A 21,466-nucleotide genomic window follows, 5' to 3' on the forward strand; every position below is an offset into this window, starting at 1 on the left:
ACCTGGTAGAAACTTTAGAAATTCTCGTGATTTATTGTTAGTCATTCTAAATGACTTTATGACTTTGTCAGTGGGATTGGTCCTTCTTCAAAAACTTTGGTCGCATGTGTGCCCTTAAAAAGCTTATATCTGTTGGAGTTATTCTTACGCATCAAGCATTTGTTTATCTTGCTGAACTTCTAATACATCTTATTGCATTTCAATGAAATATGATATTGATTGTAAAATAATTTTGTTTACTCACTGGTGGTAGCCCAGAACATCTTTACTGAGGTTTGCTTTTCTCTTTGGTACCCATTTATTCCCAAGGGCTAAAAATCCAATTTATTATTATTGATCTTTCAGCATAGTGCAGAATTGCGTTGGATTAGATTTTTTTTTTTATCTTTGCTAAGTTTAGTTTTATAATTAAACTCCCACTGAAGCTGAATTGTCAGACATTTTAATGGGTATTGGAAAGATATGTGTTTGTGCCCTTTTCTACTATCTCGAAGTGATTTAAGCCAATATGAAATTTCTAGAAAATTCATATAATACTTTATTTTGTTTAAAATGAGTTTCCATTTATTTGCTTACACAACAATATTTTATTTAGTCTTCTGTAAGTTTAATATTCTGTTTGGGGCAGAGGGGTAAAAAGATGAGTTGGAAATCCATAGGCCCTGATTTCAGTGGGTAAGGGTTTATCTTGGGTAAAAGAGGAATGTAATCTACATGAAAATAAACTATTATCTATAGGAGCTTAAGTATGGGTGCTTGTTCTGATTGCTACTGTATTAAACTGTGTGTGGTTGGAGACATGACCTGGAAGGTAATATACAGACAGAATAACAGTGGCACTATGGAAGGAGAAACAGGAAACACCCCGTGGGGGAAGTGTGAAGGAAGGTGATGAAAAGCACATGGAGCCATGGCAGGGACTTTCAAGAAAATGGCCGGGGGCGGGGGTGGGGTGGGGAGGGACTCATGTGGAGGACAGGTGAAAATAAAGATGACAATGAAGTCATTGATGTTTCCTAAATGGGAAATCACTTTATTGTGCTGCCAAAGATTTAATAGCTCTGAATTTATAGTCAAAGAGATCTGTGTTTGATTTGTGTCAGCAACTTATTAGCTGTGTCACTGTGGGCAAGTTCCCTAACCTTTGCAAGTTGAGTTTCTTCATCTATAAGTGGTAGTATTGGTTAATAGTTCTATGTTTCATAGTATTGCTACATGTTTTTAATAAAGTAATGAATAATACATATTTAGTATTGGCATCGGGGGACATAGTAAACACACAATGTATGATAACTTTGGTCATGATTTCAAAGTTAGAGTCAAGCGAAATAAGTCAAGCAGAGAAAGACAATTATCATATGGTCTCACTCACTTATGGAACAAAAGAAGTAGGAAGATCGGTAGGAGAAGAAAGGGAAGAAGAAAGGGGGGGTAAACAGAAGGGGGAATGAACCATGAGAGACTATGGACTCTGGGAAACAAACTGAGGGCTTCAGAGGGGAGGAGAGTGGGGGAATGAACCATGAGAGACTATGGACTCTGGGAAACAAACTGAGGGCTTCAGAGGGGAGGAGAGTGGGGGAATGGGATAGACTGGTGACGGGTATTAAGGAGGGCACGTATTGCATGGTGCACTGGGTGTTATACGCAAGTAATGAATCATGGAACTTTACATCAAAAACTGGGGATGTACTATATGGTGACTAACATAATATAATAAAAAATATTATTATAAAAAAAAGAAAAAAACCCAAAAAACAAAGTCACAAGAAAAAAAAACCAAAAAAACAAATTTAGAGTCTAATGTGGTTAATATTTCAGTGCTAACCATCACCCAAATGGAAAGACAATGAAGATTTTTGTTTTGTTTTTAAAATATATTGAATTTAAGACAATAATGAAGCATGTCATTAGATATTATCAGAAAAACAATGCATACATTTTTAAGTCACTTTATTTTCTTTAGGCCACTAGATAAGCTAGCATAGTCTGTGGTATTATAGATTTGCACACACTCGGCTTAACTATAGGAAATAAACTGAGGGTTGCTGGAGGGGAGGAGGGTGGGAGACAGGGTAACTGCGTGCTGGGCATTAAGGAGGGCACGTGATGTGATGAGCACTGGGTGTTATACGCAACTGACGGATTGTTGAACACTACATCTGAAACTAATGATGTACTGTATGTTGGCTAATTGAATTTAAATTTAAAAAAAAAGATTTGCACACACAGTGTATATAACACATGAAGGGGAAATGAAGAATTTAAACAATTAGCAGATTAATCCTGGTCCTGATTCGTACTTTTGTTTGCATGCTAGAAAACACTGATGAGTTGTGCTTGTTTATTTAAAATGAGTCATTTGGATAATTGCATTAACTCAGGAAATAGTGGAATCCATGCTGGGAGAGGCAAACGAGGAGCTTTCATGCTGGACACAAGCACCTCTGTATAATTACTTTCTCATATACTGAAGCTATGAGGATAGTTTCACAGATTATGGAAAGGGATCTGATAAGATTGAATCAGGGAGAGGAAGGAGGCTACAGATGGATACGGACTGTATCAAACTCTCTGGCTTTCCCATTTTCACTTCATCTATGTGACCAGCCAAAGGAAAGGGGAAAAACTTCTGAATTACAGACTTGGATCAAAATGGACTCATTTTGATTTTTTGTTGGAGGAAGGAAATAATTATGAGATATTACCGTTAAATCAAATGTCTCCTATTACTTGGTATGGTTCAGACAATGAGCATGTGTGCGTGTGTGTGTGTGTGTGTGTTTAAATGACTTAGTGTATGATTTTATTTCATTTTACACAAATAATCATCAGACACCCAGTAGTCAGGCAGATGACAAGCAGTAGGGAAGATATTCTTTCATGAGGTTACACGTAGAGTTTCTCAGATTTTTAGTGTATCTAGGAACTAATACAGAGTTTGTTAAAAATGCAAATTTGCAGGCCAAGCTCCAGATTTTAATTCAGTAGAACTGGGATAGAGCCTAGGAACCTGAAAATTATTGACCAACCTTGTGACTGTGTTAAGAGATCAAGAGATTACTGTAGAGTTAAGCTTGCCCTTATTTCTGGTTTGAACTGGATAAGTGGATGGTGGGTAAAATAGAGTGAACACCATTAGGAGAATCAAAGTAGAGGCAAGAACAGGGCAAGGTATTTTGGCCTGGCTGAAGAGGTTCTGATTAGAAAAAGCCTCTGGTATCAAAACCAAAAAAAAAAAAAAAAAAAAAAAAGAGGAAGGAAGGAAGAAAGAAACTAAAGGTTACACTCTTGAAATCATCAAAGGTTTCAGAATAGGGGAATAATAATAGAAGAGTAATTTCTAATGGAATGTTGATTCAATTGAATGAGTTGTAAAGCTGGAAAGCCAGTCAGAAGGTTTACAATGTCACTTTGTATATCTGTTTTTGTTCCTTCTTTACTTTGAAAAAAACAAAACAAAACAAAACAAAACACTGATACCGATGTTACCTACTCAAGCATTGAGCATTGGTGAAAATACTCATCTCTTATACATGCTTGAATTCAATCCCAGAATTGTTCCACATGTCCACAATGGGCTGGAGATGTGTAATTGTTTTCAGTGCTGAAAGAAGACAGGTTAAACAATCTCTCCCCAACCAATAGGGCAAATTGTGATTTTAAAATTCCTTAGCTTAGATTAGGTCCCAGGGAGGTCAACTGAAGTGATTCCTCCATCCTCTGAGCTGACTGTATCCTTCCCTTTCCTCTCAAGGAGATAGTCACTCCCTTACATTTCTTTCAGCCTTCTAAAGCGAAAGAGAAAAGTCAAACCATAAACAAGAGGAGAAGAATCATTTTGTTCATTGAAAGTACACAAGGAAATGATATTCCCCAATGTTTGCCTCAGCTGAATTACAGCCCTTTGTGTGAAATCCACCTTGATGAGATTTTCTTTGTCGCTGTTGCTGAAAGAACCTCTTTCCTGGGAGTCCCATCTAGAACTAGATTGTGCTCTTGCCACCTGCAGAGCGCCTCATCCCCCCATGTGGTCAGCAAGGCTCCTTCCCCTCCTCCCTCCATTTGCAGCTCCCATGTGCATTATCAGATATTGCCCTGGAATTTGGACTCAGGGGAATCAATATTGCCAAACATGTCAAAAAATCTTATTTTTATGTTTTAAGAATTGATAGCATGTACAGAACAGCATAAAGTATAGAAGACATTCTCCCTGAGAGTTTACAACCTGGGAAAAATTTGCAGGCAAGCGCAATCAGATCTCAAAAATGATAGTGGATCGGCTATTTTGATATCAGCGGGATGAGACTCTTTTTCTTTCATGGCTGTTAGAGAAAAAGGAGAGAAGATACCAATCCCTGTGGGCTAGGTGAGTAAGGAAACAAGCCTCCCTTTTCTGTATTTCTAATCAATTTGAGGCAAATAAACTACAGATTCTATTTAGAAGGCTGGTAGGCTGCCTCAGTTTCTCTAGATGACTGAGAAATAGATAGGCTTAAGGAAGTTCAGTGACATAAGCCATCTGCCCCAGGGCCAGGTAGCTCTGGGTCAAATCTCAGTGACCCAGGAACCATTCACCAGCTGACCGTCAATAATCACAATATTGATAAATTACCTAGAAATGTCTTGATTATACATGAAAACTTCTCCCCTCTCTCTTTCTTCTTCTGTGGCTGTCTATCCTTGTGTATTACTGTCTCTAAAGTGGCACAAATGCTTGCCCTTACTTAGAGGTTATCGGAAAACCTGTCATTGTTTATCCCCTCCGACTCTATTCACATGCAGAGTGGGGACCAGTGGACCAGTGGAGCCAGCCTTGCTTCTGCGTTAGAACTCTAGCATGAAGACTGCACAGTAGTACCAGCATTAAAAACCCAAGGTCTAATATTATAGAAATTCAGGGGGCAAGATGGATCCTAAAGGATTTTGGTCTTTGGATCCCTCCAATAGTTACTTTTCTCCAAGTTCATTTTACCCTTTCCACTCCCATCCTCAAATATATCTAGTGTCTTAAAAACTCCACTAGAATCTTAATTTCTTCATGAGTTTCAAAACACCAGAATTTCGGATAGATGGATGAATGCATGGATGGATGGACGCCTAGATGATGGATGGATAGACAGGAGATAGAATGGTTGTCGTTTGTCTTTGTTTTGTATAAGAAACCTCATTTCTGGGGCGCCTGGGTGGCACAGCAGTTAAGCGCCTGCCTTCAGCTCAGGGCGTGATCTCGGCGTTATGGGATCGAGCCCCACATCAGGCTCCTCTACTATGAGCCTGCTTCTTCCTCTCCCACTCCCCCTGCTTATGTTCCCTCTCTCGCTGGCTGTCTCTATCTCTGTCGAATAAATAAATAAAAAAAAAAAAAAAAAAGGAAAGAAACCTCATTTCTATTTTAATCCTTCCACTGTGTATCAGGAATGTGAGTTAACATGCTCTCCCCAACTGTTTCCCTTATACATAGAGCTAATTAATATGAGGACCTGGGGGGAGCTGGTGGGTATGGGATGGGGATGGGGATCATGTCTGGGTCTTTGTTACCTATCTGCACTGTCCCCACTGTGTCCTGCTTCACTCCTCCTATCAAACTTCTTCAGGTCTGGGGTTCTCTGAGCCACCCTACCCCACCCTTACTCCACCACTGGAGGGTAACAGGAAGCATTCTATGCTCCTGAACCAGTGGTGGGCAAAAATAACCTACACTCAGCCCCTTTTGGGCATCATTTAATTCCTCTGGTACCATAGAATCTGAGGGACTGACTCAGGTCAGTCCATTGGCAATTTTGGCAGGAGCCTTTTCTGTCCTCACCTGTGCCAGACGTAGACCCCAGGGGATTGCCAGTTGCCTGGGTTTTATGCGGAGATGGCTGATATGACCCTCCTAAGCCTCATGCCCTAAAGCTGTCTGGGATTTATACTGTTTCCCTTACTTCCCTACCTATGAATTCAATGCTAGGCAATCTTGACTTTGTCTGAGGATGGGGGTAGAGTGCAAGTAAACATTTCTCTAATCATATATTCTGCTAAATCTTTTGTCTTATATCAGAGCCTACGCTATTTGAAACTCAAAGTGAAGGATCAATTCTTTTGTTCTTTCTCTGATGTTCTCCTTTTTTTTTTCTTTCTTTCTTTCTTTTTTTTTTCTGATGTTCTGCTGGCTGATGCTGAAGCAGGGAAACATCTAGGGATAATGAAATACTGGAAATCAAAAACAGAATTGATTAATAAATCAAGATATTATCTCTCACTATAGTAGTTACTGAGATATTAGCAAATTAGAGCAGTTTTATAACCTGATGATTAGGAACCATTTTAACACAAAAAAACCCATCAGACTCAAAGGGACAAAAGAACTAACAGTCAATAAGTTAAAAAAGAAGAGATGGAAAAAAAGAACTAACATTTCAAGTCCCATAATGTGCATTGTATAAAGACATTAAAACATTTTAATGGTGCCCTTTAACCTTCAAAACAAACTTGTGAGGTATGCAATTATTTTTCCTAATTTAGAGATGATCAACTTGAGACTCAAAACAGGAAGTAGTTAGCTTCAGGCCACGCAACTGAAATGTGCTAGATACAGAATTAGATTTCAGATCTGACAACTGGCTTCAAAGTCGGGATTCATTCCCTGGTGCCACATGGGGTGAGTAAATGACTAAGTTGCATCCAATTCATTTGGGGAAGTTTTATTTGTAACAGTAGCAAAGAACTTCTTAAGATAGGATTGTGTTTCATTTTGTGAGCTAGTATTTATTGGGCATTTTAATGTCCATAACATTATCACAGACAATGAGAAAGAAGATAAGACATCATCTCTACCATGAGGGAATTGATAAAACAGAGACAGAGACAACATGGAAAGGATACATGGAAGGCACTGGGACAGGCGCTGTTATAGAGGTAAAGTTCTGTGAAGCAAAGGGAATTTGATCTTGCGCTTTTTTTTTTAATAACATTTTTTTATTATATTATGTTAGTCACCATACAGTACATCCCTAGTTTCTGATGCAAAGTTCCATGATTCATTACTCGCATACAACACCCAGTGCACCGTGCAATACGTGCCCTCCTTACTACCCATCACCAGCCTATCCCGATCCCCCACTCCCCTCCCCTCTGAAGCCCTCAGTTTGTTTCTTGCACTTTATCTGGGGGAAGCAGAGAAGTCTCCAGAGGAGGTTGCTGTTGAGCTCTTTTGAACAATAGACCCCACTAAGCAGAAGGAGGGCAGTCTAAGAGCTGGAAAGCCATGAGATATATGCATTAAGTCAGGAAGTTTTTTGAGTATATTTAATAATATAGATTAGTTAATCTATATTATTAAATATACTCAATTATATCCTGAGCAACTTATACACATTTTTTCTGTGGTTTTCTAATATTTGCACTGTATCTTAAGTCAATGTTGGTATCTATGATGGCACCATTAAGATATGAAGCAGAGTCATGGGTAACCACACTTACGCGGTTCCCAAGAGTCCTTTGTGAATCACTGAGAAAAAGGCAAGAAAGTCCTTCTTCTCAAAGGGACCTGCTGCTTCCTTACACATTGGTGGAGATGAAAGGGATCTGGAAATGTTTTTAGTTCAATGTTTCTCCAACTTCAATAAAGTAAAGACCTCCTTCTAAAGGACAAAGTTCTCTAGAATATTGACTATTATAATATATATTTAATTATATTTTTTAAATATATATTTAAATAAATAAATTTAAATAAATAAATATAAATATATTTTTTAAATATATATTTAATTATATTATAATAGTCAATATTCTAGAGAACTTTGTCCTTATATTTTATATATATATAATATAATATATAATATATATTATATATAATATAATATATATAATATATAATATATAATATATTTATATATAATATATATTATATTTATATATAATATATATTATATATTATATATAATATAATATATAATATATATAATATATAAAATATAATAAATTATATTTATTAACATGTTACTTAAATTTGTACAAAGAGAAAACATAAAACTCCTTGTTTACAGATCTTAAACAATCCCAAAGCCTAGAACGCATTTATAAATAAAATATAAACAAAATTATCAGACCAGAGAAAGCTGAAATAACGGACATTCACGTGGCAGAAGATTATGGTACTGACTGCCAAGAGCAGGTACAAGTTTGACATATTTATGCCATAGGTCATTGTTAACTCAATTCTTCTATCATTTTCTCTTTTCCCAAACTCCAGCAAAACCTCGGTGGTACAATGAGCTGAGATTGTGTCCTAGCTTCCTTGTTACAAACACATCATTTAGATGTGCTGGTTCCTTCTCTATTCATTAGCCCCCTAAAAGTGACGTGATGTTATCATGGCAAGCGTAAAGATGGAAATTAGACGACCATACTCAAGCAGTCATCCTCATGACGCACGTTTTGGTTTTCTTTCTTTTTTTGGTATGGTCATCAAAATGTAAGCCCCAAATCTAAAATTCTTCATTAAAAAAAGAGTGACAACCAATAAACTCCCGGAGAACTAAATTCTAACCTGATTATTTTGGATGTGGAACTAAACGATTGATGGCCAAAGGATTAAACATTGGACCCCAAACTACATAGTTAACAGTAGAGCTGGAACTGCAGGTAGAAGACTTCGTTAGTTTTTGGAATATTGGGTGTCATCCTTAAATGATGAATTTGTGTATTTTAAGCAACAATCTATAGACATGAGCAATAACACCTGTTTTTCTTACACATTTTTACAAAATTTTACAAAATTTAAGTTCTCACTTACTTCAGAAAAGAGTAGTTTCAAGTGAGCAAGCAATGAGTTTCTAAAAGCACCTAAGATCAAAGGGGAATGCTAGAGGGAAATAGCAGGAAGAAAATACATTTCCAGATGCTCCAAACAACTTGGCTACATTGAAATTTTGTAGGAAATACATCTGAGTAATGTCTCCTCTGATTTAAGATCCCGTGAATGTGGAAAATAATGGTATGCTTGAGAAAAATCCCCAGAATTATCCTTTCCACCACCTACTAAGGATAAAATCAACAACCAATTTACTTGGGTTTTTATATATTATCTCATGTAACTCTCACTAAAACCCTACTGAGGACATAAATATATTTCAGTTGTATGGATGAAGAAACTGAATCTCAGAGAAATTTTGTAATTTACCCAAGATCATAAAGCTAGTAAATGAAAAAACTGTTATTATCTATCTATCTATCTATCTATCTATCTATCTATCTATCTATCTATCAAGATTTATTTAATATATTTACCTTAGAGAGAGCAAGTGTAGGAAGGAGCAGAGGGAGCGAAAGGGAGAGAAAATCCTCAAGCAAACTCTCGGCTAAGTATGGAGCCCGACACAGGTCTTGATCCCAAAATCATGAGATCATGACCTGAATGGAAATTAGCTGCTCAACTGACTGAGCCACCCAAACACCCGAGAAAAGCATCGTTTAAATCAAAGTTCTGGGTGGATCAGTCGTTAAGCATCTGCCTTCGGCTCAGGGCGTGATCCCGGCGTTCTGGGATCGAGCCCCACATCAGGCTCCTCCGCTATGAGCCTGCTTCTTCCTCTCCCACTCCCCCTGCTTGTGTTCCCTCTCTCGCTGGCTGTCTCTATCTCTGTCAAATAAATAAATAAAATCTTAAAAAAAAAAAAATCAAAGTTCACTTGACTCCAAATCATGGGTCTGTCCCCCTATATATAATCAATCCCTGTTTGATAATATTTTAATAGCTCTACCAGTAAAACTAATATTCCCATGCTACATAGCAACAATGAGTGGACTTATACTGAATACATGACAACAGTATATAAGGGAAAATAGTTACACCATTTCTCTTTTTTCCCTCCTAACTCCTCTGTGGATTGACTTACATTTTTCAGACTATGGATGTCACAAAGGAATATATTGTAGAAAGGTAACAAAGTGAGACTAGAAAGGGTGAGTCCCTGTCTCAGAGGGACTTTTGCATTGTGAAGGTAATTGGAGAGAACAGAAACTGTTCTCTGAGCCAACAAAGGCAGCTTTGTTTACAGCTACTATTGTTTTCAAAGAAATGCACTATGTTTGAAGATTTTAATAAGCTTTTATTCAGATTTAAAATCAGAGCCAAAAATAGAACTAATTGCTTGGGAATATTTTCTGTATCACTCAAAAGAAATTGATTTATTATTGATTTGTAAGTCATAGACAGTCATGAATTAAACTACACTGAAAACTTACAAATTCATATCTTTAACCCAGAACCCTATATTAAGATAAAAGCTAAACAGCTCCAAGTCAGCACTCTGAGGTCCTCTTGAATTCAGTATGTCCAAGACTGACCTCATTATCACTCACTCTTACCGCTAGCCTGTTTTTCCTCCAAATCTTCTCACATCGCCCATGCCCAGTGCTCTTGAATTATAATATAGCATGGATATTTAATAATGCAGTTTTATAGATAGTTCAATAGTCTTCTTCTATTAATTAATATTTATTGACCCTGTACTATGTGCTAATCAGCAAAGCTGATTTAAATTTCTGCCTCAGCAAACATAGCACATAAAATAATGATGTACAGGTAAACACTTCTTTCCAATGTTTTACAAATGCTACAGACATTAAGGTCAAACACCAAACAGCCTATTTTGTATAACATTATCCTTTGTCAACCTTCCTCCTAAAGAGATTTTCTAATTCTTATCCATGTGGGTCTAGAAAGGCCATGGTCTGCCAAACAAGCCACCTGGCTCATTATTGCAATTTAAGTACACTTGGGCCCCCTGGCCCTGGAAGATTCTTTTGTGCCTCAATCTTTCTACCTCCCTTAGCTTTCTCTCCATCATATATTAATCAATATCTTTAAAAAGGAACTAACTTCAGTCATTTAAAGATCAGCATACACTTAATCATAGTTTCTATGTTCAAGACCTGCTCTGTTGGTGATGTAAGCATATAGATTACAGATTTTCAATAGCCACGGTCATGTTGGTTTTATGACTGTTTATACTGTTTGTTTTTAATAGCCTTACTGAGATATGATTTATATACCATAAAATTCACATGTTTAAGTGTATAATTGAATACATTGTATCATATTTATCTAGTTATCACAACAAACAATGGAACATTTTTATCACCTCCAAAAGAAATCCCATATATATTTAGCTGCTGTCTATTCCTCCACCTTCCCCAGCCCTAAGCAACCAAAGCCTATTTTCTGCCTCTATATATTTGCCTTTTTTTGATGTTTCATATAAATGGAATCATACAACATGTGATTTTTTGTGTCTGGCTTCTTTCAGCAAGCATAACGTCTCTGGGATTCATCTGTGTTGTAGCATGTATGGAGATTTTGCTCCTTTTTATTGCTGAGTAATGTTTTCTTATATGGGTATACCACACTTTGTTCATTTCTTCACCTCTTGATGGACATTTAGGTTGCTTCTACCTTTTCACTCTTTTGATTAAAGTTGCTATGAACATTTGCATACAAATCTTGGTGCAGACAGATGTTTTCATTTATTTGGGAAAGTTACTTAGGATTGGTATTGCTGAGTCCTATGTTCATATGTCAAATCTATGCGTAACTTTTTAAGACATGCTATTTGTTTTATTGGTAGAATTGTTTGTTGTCTTGTTTTGATTTTGAGGCATTTGGAGTTTCATGGAGGAAGGGAAATTAACCAAACCTTCTTGGAAAGTGTGTTACTTTGTCCCATTGTTTGTTCAGCTTTGAATTGGCTGTACGTTCTCAGGACTGGCAGGATGCCCAGGCACAGCGCCCTTTGAAAACCCTCAGTCATTCCTGCTCATAGGATGCTCTGATCTGCTCATAGGATGCTATTTATTTACTATACAAAGTAGACCTCTAAGTGGCTTTTGAGACAATTAGAAATTGTGTCTTCTTTTTAAGTTAAAATTATTTGATGGTGTGACAAGAGCACATCAAGAGAAAATCAAATGTATATTTATAATGTAAATAATATCTAAAATGTGAAATACAAAGCAATCCATTTTCTACATTCAAAACAACCATTTTCAAATGAACTCTCGAATAACTAGCTTTAAGGTGTTGGATCATGATATTTGTTGACGTCTACCATGAAAATTGGCATGTTTGGTGCCTGTATGAGCATCTATCTGATGAAGACAACTCATAGTGACATAGAATATAAAAGCTGAAGGAGCCTAGAATGGACATCCTTTGTTAAAACGCCTGTTACCTGCATAGTGAGCATTGGGACCCATTCAGAAATAAAATGTGACTATCAAAAATACAATACAATATTAATACAATATCTCAAACCCCTCTGGAATATCAAAAAGGTAAACAGAGGATTCAGTAACCTATTGGTTGTTACAATCTTACTTCTTTTCCTGTGCAAAGGGAGCAAAGATGGCAGGGCACTAAGAAATGAGAAGAAGTCATGAGATTGGCAGTAAATCAAGAGGGATGAGAGGACAAGAGTATCCATTCATTACCACTTGTCTGGTTAATTGCATTGTCTCGGTTATGTTTAGTATATTTTGTCCCCCTATCATAAAAGGTGTTCAGTGTCTCATGCATTTTTGTGTATGGTAAATTTAAATCCCTTCAGAGAGTCTGTGGGTTTTTAATTTCATTTTAGTAAAGTACAAAGATAAGCCAAGTGACATATTCAGATTTGTAAGTACACACAGTAGAATATTGTAGTGTATACATTATGTATTAGGATTTGTCCTATTTCACTTTTGCTGGCTTCTTGGGAATTTTTGTTGTAGCATCTGTGCTGAATTTTCTTGGCCATTACGTGCAGCAGTGCATTACAACTAAGCAGCTGTGGATACATACAAAACTCTTCCAAAGTAACACCTGCGGCATTTGCCTTTTCTTAGCTCCCCATAGAGAGAATCTTATTTATTACAGTGACTTATATATTACAATGAAATAAAGTCACATACATTGGGGGAATGGGAGACTAGAATTTCCCTTGGCGGTTGTTAGCCATGAGAGAAAAATGGAGAAAACATTAATTCTCAAACTAGAATATTTTTTCTTATACACTAATGAAGCATGGATATATATTCAGAGTATTCTAATTATTGCAAAGCAACCAGTGCAATTATTCTTTTATTTCCCTGATGTTTTAACTGAACTAATTTGAGTGAATTTTACTTAATTGATACTTGTTTTTAAAAAGACAGGTGTTTTGTTCTTTTCTTTTAAATTTTTGAATCACATCTACATCTAGACTGATAATAATAAGATATGGTCAAAAAGAAATTAAAGGGAATGAGGAACCTTCTAGCCTTATTGATCTCCAGAAAGAGGGTAATTTAAACATTTTTATTTGAGAGAAGCCATCTTTAACCATATATTCGTGGAGTGAAACCCCTCTGGAACTTTCCTTGCCTGGAAAACTCAAATCAAGGATTTTCCACACTAGCCCACTCATTCCCTTCCCTTTTTATCTACTTAGCTAGTGTGTGTCCATCTGACCACACATGCACACACAACACTTCCCAAGTTGGTAGTATCTGATCCCTCCATCTTAATTAATAACCCTATTATCCTCTCTGTTATGTGTATTTGAAAACTTATAGTCATTTTTAATCTTCCCCTTGTGCTCTCTTGTGCCCCATATCCGACTAATTTCTGAATTTTAACATTCTTTTCTGTTCTTGTTATGTTTCATACAATTGCTAGTACTTTTCTGTCCTATTTCTTCCATCAAGATGCAGTACCTATGATGGTTAAGGACATAGACTCCAGGGTCCTAATCCTAGATCTAACACTCCCTAGTTGTGTAAACTCGGGCAAAACTCTTATCCTTTTTGCCTCAATTTCTTTTTCTGTACAATGAAGAAGTTGATGCTGGCCATTGGCAGAAGGCTTCAGTTCTTCTCCGTGTGGACCTTCTCCATGTGGACCTTTGTGTAGGATTGCTTGAGTTTCTTGACAGGTGGCAGCTCATTTCCTCCAGAGCGAGTGATGCAGGAAAGTACAAGTCAGGAGCTATAAGATCCTTTAAGAACCTGGTCCCAGAGGTCAGATAACTTCATTTCTCTAATAACCTATTGGTTACATGGGACCTCTCCCAGAGGGTGTGAAACCAGGAGGCCAGGCTCATTGCTGACATCATGGAGGCCTTACATCCAACTTTCCTTCCTTCTCTTGTGTTACGCTCCCAATTATTTTTTCCGTCTCATCTCTTGCATCTCCAACAATCTTCCAGCCATTACCAACCAGAGCTGCCCCTTATCATTTTCTATGAACTTCTTATACAATTCAGATATTAACTCTTTTTCAAATTAGATGTTAATATCTTCTCTAATCGTATCCCTTTGCTTTAGATAATAATTTGCATTGTATGAGAAAGTTTTAATCTTCCTCTAGTCAAATTTGTCCATACTTTTGTTGTAATTTCTTCTATTTTTCTGTAAAAATACTCCTCCTCTAAGAAGCTCATAAATATAGTTCTATTTTAGACTAGAATGTTATTTATTATTTTTAATAAAGTTTTGATTCACATGGAATTTGTTTTGCCATCTGTTATACAGTATAGATCTAGATTAATTTACTTAATAAACTTTAAAAAAATTGTATTACCTATTCTACCTTATTTTCATTTTATAAATTCTACTGGTCTCTATTTACTGCTCTCTATTTTTTACGAACAGAACATTAATTATCCTTTATTTAAAAATTTTGTCACCTTCTTTATCCCATAATGTCTCTAACTCAGTATCTGTGAAAAATAGAAACTAGATTTATAAACATGCATTTGATTGAGCTTGGTCAAATAACTGAGTTCTCTCTTTTGCGTGTGTGTGTCTGTCTCCCACTGAGATCACAAATCTTGAAGTCAAAAGAGCTCTGTAGGATACACTGATGTTGTGGTTGTGATGAAATTTCCTACTTCTCTTCCTGGGGTACACGGTTACTGTTAATTCGGTTGCTTTTCTAATTTTAGAAGGCAGTTTGTGTTCAGCTTATGTTGACCTTTAAATCAAGTGAAAAATGAGAGTCAATGCTTTTATTATTGGAAAACAAGTTAAGTCACATTCTGATTGTAATTAAGGGCCATTAAGAAGGGCCTTATTTTCCTGGATATTTAATGCCAGTCATGCCTGGATTTGGAGACACCATACTACCCACTGCGGAGAGTAATCTCCAGTTTTATGAAGTGTCATGTACAACATAGAATTGTTTTTTAAACAATGTTGCCTGCTCAAATCTTAAGAATTTTATTGGAGAAAGTTTCAAAAACAGCCCTCTTGGTAGGAAGCAAATTATTTGTTCAGGGATAAGTTTTTCTGAGTATGTATGTATAGCCTTTTTAATGTTTTCTCTCTAATTACAATGTTGCCTCAAAACTTATGTATTTTTTGAGGTGTGCTGGTGGCTGGGTGCTTGTATGCTCTTGAATGATGGGCTCGAACCCCTATCCCACACTTCCGCATAATAAATTCTTTCCTGATCAGATGATTTTAGTTCATATGTCTGTAATGGTAGTCATCATATGATATGATATTTAGTCATCTGTGCTACTGTTTCCAGACTAGATTGCAAGTTGGTACTTACTTGAGAAGTTTAATAGGAAACTAGCTAGTCATTGCTTGAGCCACCTGGATATTTGTTTATTTCCATCATGAAGCCATGTTCCCTGTCACCACCTACAATGCCCTTTATCTGGGATCGTGAGGCCTGAAAGGGAAGAGAAGCACACTGTTTCCTCTATCATTGGCTGGCTTTCCTTGGACTAAAAAGTATTGCCCGAAGTCTCTACATGTGGTTAAGGATGGTGATAGGAGGGGAGGAGTCACAACAGAAATTTAAACAGAGGGCTCTGAATGCACATACTCATTCAAGTTCATTCTTTAGCCATAATATATATTTGCAAAACAAAGTACCTAGGTAAGAAAACAAACAACAACGTTGGTTACTCTGGGTTTGAAACTTGTAATGAACTGTACGTGTAATTTGAAAATGGCACATTTTCTGGCTGGTGAATTAAGTAGATGACTGTCCTTTTTGACTGACCTCTGCTGAAGGATATAGACATTAGTCCTTTAATTCTTCATCTTTGAGAGAGCAGATAGTACTCAGTATGCTTTGGGGATAGTAGTAACTACCAAGTGTTTTTTAAAGATTCAAAAAGTTGATTCATGGAAAGTAACTTTAAATCGATTCATGAAAAAACACCTTTAAGGAGGTATATAGCAAATGTTCCAATAGTGGTAGTTCTTTGTAGTCGTTAAATAATTGCACAGACATACGGCCTTGAGTAAATCGAAACAGACAGGAAACTGGTGATAGCAGACATCGTATAGGCTGCAGGGTTGGACAAACCTGAGTTTGAATTATAGTGCTGCCATTTATTAACTCTGTAACTCTGTTACTTGGGCAGTTACTGAGTCTGAATCTTAGTTTCCTCAACAGTGTATTGGGGTTAACAATTGCTCTTTATCATGGTCATTGGAATTATACGAGGTTTATGTAATATGTGCATCCATATGTAACATAGATGGCACAGAACCTGAAGCATTCAGCAAAGGGAATTCCTTGGTTTAGGATTTGGGAGACCTGAGTTCAAACCCCAGTCTTTTCATTCATTAGTTACGAGATCTTCAGGAAACTACTTTATTCCCTTAAGCCTCAGTGTCCATTTCTGGAACGTGAAAAGTGAGATGAAATGGTAGTCAGTATTTGCACATGTGTTTACTCTACCACTTACCCTATTTTTATCAGCATTTACCTTTGAAGATAGAATTACTTGTTAATGTGATTTTTTTTCTTGCCATGTTTTAACTCTTAGAGTTATTCATCTTTGCATATCCAGAGCCTAGCACAGTGCCTGGCACATAAAACCTGCTCAATAAATGCTGAGTGAATAAAAGAATGAATGAAGGCATGAGTAGAAGCATACATATTTTCACAGGAATGATGCACGAGCAGTACTCAAGGACAGAGAGGCAGTGACTGCCCTCATTTTGAGCTAGAGCCAGGCATTAGAAAATTGGAAGTTGGTTGAGCAAAAAGTCCCCAAGGATATTAAAGATGAATAGCTTTTTCCTCTACATGAAATTATTGCTAACGCAATTACATGTGTCAAAATTAAGTTTACTTTTACTGCCATTGCAATGCGAGATGTAATTGGCACTGGTTCTATTAAAATTGGTCTGTGTTTGCTCTATAATTTTTGTAAATTTAGCATAGTAATATTTTCTCATTAGTCATTTACCCAGTTTTTTCACAAACAAATTTGAGGGAAAAAAATGTCATTTGTAATGTTTTAACCTTGTAGTACATGTTTGATTTGAAATCTGATTGCTTTTCAAAATGAAACACGACAAATGATACTCAGGTTCATAAATGTAAGAATCTATTTTGAGGTTTGGTTTTTTTAACAAAAAAAAAAACCCACAAAATTATTGCTATTAAAAAAGATCTATGATTAAGAATAATTTGGAGCACCTGGATGACTCAGTGGGTTAAGTATCTGCCTTCAGCTCATGTCATGATCCTGGGGTCCTGGGATCGAGCCCCACATCACATTCCCTGCTCCACGGGGAGCCTGCTTCTCCCTCTCCCCCTGCTCATGCTCTCTCTCTCTTACTATCTCTGTCTCTCAAATAAATAAATGAAATCTTAAAAAAAGGAATAATTTGAAAATATCTAGGAGAAAAATGAAGCTTAATAAATAAAGCATATTAAAAATAGAAGGCCCTACCCCTTTGTTTTCATCTATTTACTACTTTTATTGAAAATAGTACATTTCATGTGCATTTGTCTTCAGTCTTTTGAAGGCAAGTTTACGTCTGTCACCTACCTTTTGGGAATATCTATTGTTCCTTTTTTAGAAACACTCATATGCCTCAGAACTCTGCATTGGGTTTTCTGTTGTCCTTGTTTCAGCAAAATGTGTCTGTTCCGTTGCCTCATTCATTCAGTAAATAATCCTTTAGCAACTAGATATGTATCACGTTCTGGTATATGAAGCCAACTGACATCATCTTGATGGCTGCCCTTACGGAGCTAAGGGTTCAGTGAAAGAGACAAATATTATACAAACAAACATACAAGTAAATAATATGAAGACAACTTGAGTAGAATGCCATGAAGGGAGAGAACAGAGCATGTGTTTGAGAAAGAATAGTGGCAGGGACAGGGTAGGGAGGCTGCTGACTTACAATGGAGGGATTTCAGAATATCTTTCTGGGGAAGGGATGTCTATACAGAAGCTTATAGGATGAGGAGTGGAGCAAGGATTGAGGGCAGTGAGTTGGAGCCTCTTCCAGGTAAAGGAAAGGGGGAGGGGGCATATTTTAGGATAGAAAATGTGGATAGGCATATCAGAAGAATAGAAAGTAAGGAGTGTGTGTGTGTCATGTAACATAAAAGAAATAGCAAGGATGAGGTTATGCAGGGTTTTGGTGGTGTGATCAGGTTTGCATTTTGAAATGATCACTCTGGATGAAATGTGGAGATTAACTCAGGTCCGAGAATGTAAGAGAAGACACCAGTTAGGAGACCACAGCCTCAGTAGCCCAGGAATGAGGTGATGGTTCCATATACCAAAGAGGGTGTAGGGAGGATGGAGAGAAGTGTACAGATTTGAGATATGTTTTGGTACTTGTTGCCATGTGGCCTTCCTCATTTTTTCACTTTTTAACATCTGAAAACTGGATGTGTCTTTTTTTTTTAAATATTTTATTTATTTATTTGACAGAGAGAGAGGGAACACAGGTAGGGGGAGTGGGAGAGGAAGAAGCAGGCACCCAGCAGAGGATACTGACGTGGGGCTTGATCCCATAACGCCAGGATCACGCCCTGAGCCAGGCGCCCCTGGATGTGTCTTTTAATCAGTGACATTTCCTGATTCAATTTCTAGCATTATTTTTCTTTCTTAGTTGTGCTTAATATAATGACACATGGTACAATTGATGACACCTTAGCTTTTATGGAATATGGTAAAACTTGTTAAATTTTATGAAGGATCATGGCCTTAATGTCTTTCCTTAACATAGTTTCATTTTTAATTGAGCTATCTGAAGTTATAATAGATATGATATCATACAAGGAAATATTTTATTACCAAGTATTTATTCATTCATTTCACAAGTATTTATTATATTCCAGGCTCTGAAAGGGGTTCTGGGGATACAATGGTGAGTACAAAAAATAAAATAAGAATACCTGCCTCTTGGAACTTCTAGTATGGCTGGGAAGATAGACACTAGGTAAATAATAAATGCTGTTGAGTTCTCTGAAGAAGTATAGCATGCTATGGCAGGGAAGAGAACATGTGCCTGATCTTGTCTTGGGGGGAAAAAGAACTTCTTAAGGAAATGGCATTGAATCTGAGACCTGTAAGTTAAGGAGTTAAAATGGAGAAGAAGTAGGGGGAAATTATTCAAGTTCTGTTTCCTGACACATTTGAGTAATGGAAATGTCTGTACAGCTGGAACCCAGAGAGAGAGAGAGAGAGGGCAAGTGATGAAGGATGAGCCTGGGAAACAGGTGAGGACAGGTATTGCTGGGTCTTATCATCTTATTGGATAACGAGAAGAGATAGAAGAGGTTTATATAATAATCTTGTTTGTAATTAAGGTCTGGCAATCACAGTGTGCAGAAAGCATTTGGAGGGTAGGGAATGGAGAGTAAGAGTAGGTGCATGAAGCCATATAATATAGAGAGACAATAGTGGCAGTCCTGGAATGGAAATAACTGGACAGATAAAAGAGATATTTAGAAGGTAGACTCCATAGAACTTGATGGTGATCAATGATCCTGATTTAACCAGTAACATCCAATCTTATCATTTAAAGCTCCACATCCCAGGAAATCCTCTAGTCCAAGGCAGATCAGGATGCTTGGTCATTCTAGATGAGAGAGTGAGAAATCTTATTAGACTCCTATGTTTCTGGTTTGAATGGTGAAGTAGATTACAGTACCACTTCCTGTGTCAGAACCCTGAAAGAGGCCAATTTTGAGTGGCAACGGCTTATGGATTTAAGTTGCCAGTGAGAAAAGAAGGCATACATTTGGATAGAAATGTCTGGAATGAGAAGCAAGATTGGTGCAGTGATAAACATTTGGGAATTGTGGATTTAAGTGGCCCATGAAGCCATGGAATTGGAAAAACAAACAAACAACAAACAAGCTAGTGAGAGATTATATTGACTGAGAAGAGAAGTACGTGTCCTGAAGATTTTCAACCTTAAATGTGTGATAAAGAAAAGTCGGGGGGAAAAAGAACAACACATTGAGTAGAGTGGCTGGAGAGAGGAAGAATCAAAGGAAAGCACTGATCATTTCAAGGGAGTGATGAGTTGTGTTGAACGTTGTTAACACATATACGTGATAACTGAAATTCATTGGATTTATAAACGTGATCGGGTTGGGATTGTGTTGTGAAGTAAGTGGGGGTGAGGATATGGAGATAGCAAGTGAAAGCTATTTTAAATCCTTTAACTATAACAAATATAGAGAAGCTGTCATGTGAAGGAGAGTAGGGAGAATTTTCTTTGGTCTTTTGAGAGAAATATGAGCCAGCAGAGACAGAGAACTTGAAGGAATTGGAAGGAGAGAGAATTAGGGTCTTAAGAAAAAAAGAAGAGAAAGAATCTAGAAAGAGACAAAAGATTTTCTCTTAGCTATGAAAAAGGATGCCTTCCTAATTGTCACACAAGGGAAGGAAGAAACGAAAGGCACAGGGATGCATTTCAGGGTCGTGTTTATATATAAAAGCACGCTTCATAAGGAACTGTTTCATTAATCATTCATGGATAAATTTATGCTTCGTGAGAAAAAGTACAATAAGCAGCCCAGTGAATGATTATTATACATCATATATTCATAGCTGCATCTACTATAGTTTTCTATCTGAGCAATTATTTTCAAAATTGTATTGTAAGCCAATTTATTGTTTATCTAATACCTGCCAAACATTCATGGTGCCATCGAGGACTTGCAGTGTTCTGGTACTGATGGAAATGGGCATGTAGACAGATCACTGCAATACAGTCTGACCAGAGGTGAGACTACAGTGCTGTGGAAGTAGAGAGCAGGGAGCCGCTTCCTAAAAGAGTCACATGAATTAGGATATGGGGTTAGCCCCCTGAATGAGACTGAAATAACTTTGACGTTACCACGTAGAATTGTTATGCACTCCAAGGGTTGGTATGTAGAAATCATAGGATTGCTCAGCTTTATGAAGTTATGCAGGGATCCATACTTTTATTACTTTGTTGCTCCATTATATCTATATGATAGAAACTGGCTCCCCACCACCATATCCATGTTTCGGGGCACAGGAAGGGAGTAGAGGAAATTGAGGGCATAATCTGGGTGGTGAGCACATCATTTATGCTCAGATCCCATATGTCTAGCTAAAACTCTATTATCATGGGAGAGGAGGAGAATCCCTGCTGGGCAAAAACCACCCATCTTTCACAGGTGGTGGACACTGATTTAAATTGTCAAGGA

The sequence above is a fragment of the Ursus americanus genome, chromosome 8 (genome assembly GCF_024610735.1).
Source record: "Ursus americanus isolate L20-20 chromosome 8, mUrsAme1.1.p, whole genome shotgun sequence".
Lineage (NCBI taxonomy): Eukaryota > Metazoa > Chordata > Mammalia > Carnivora > Ursidae > Ursus > Ursus americanus.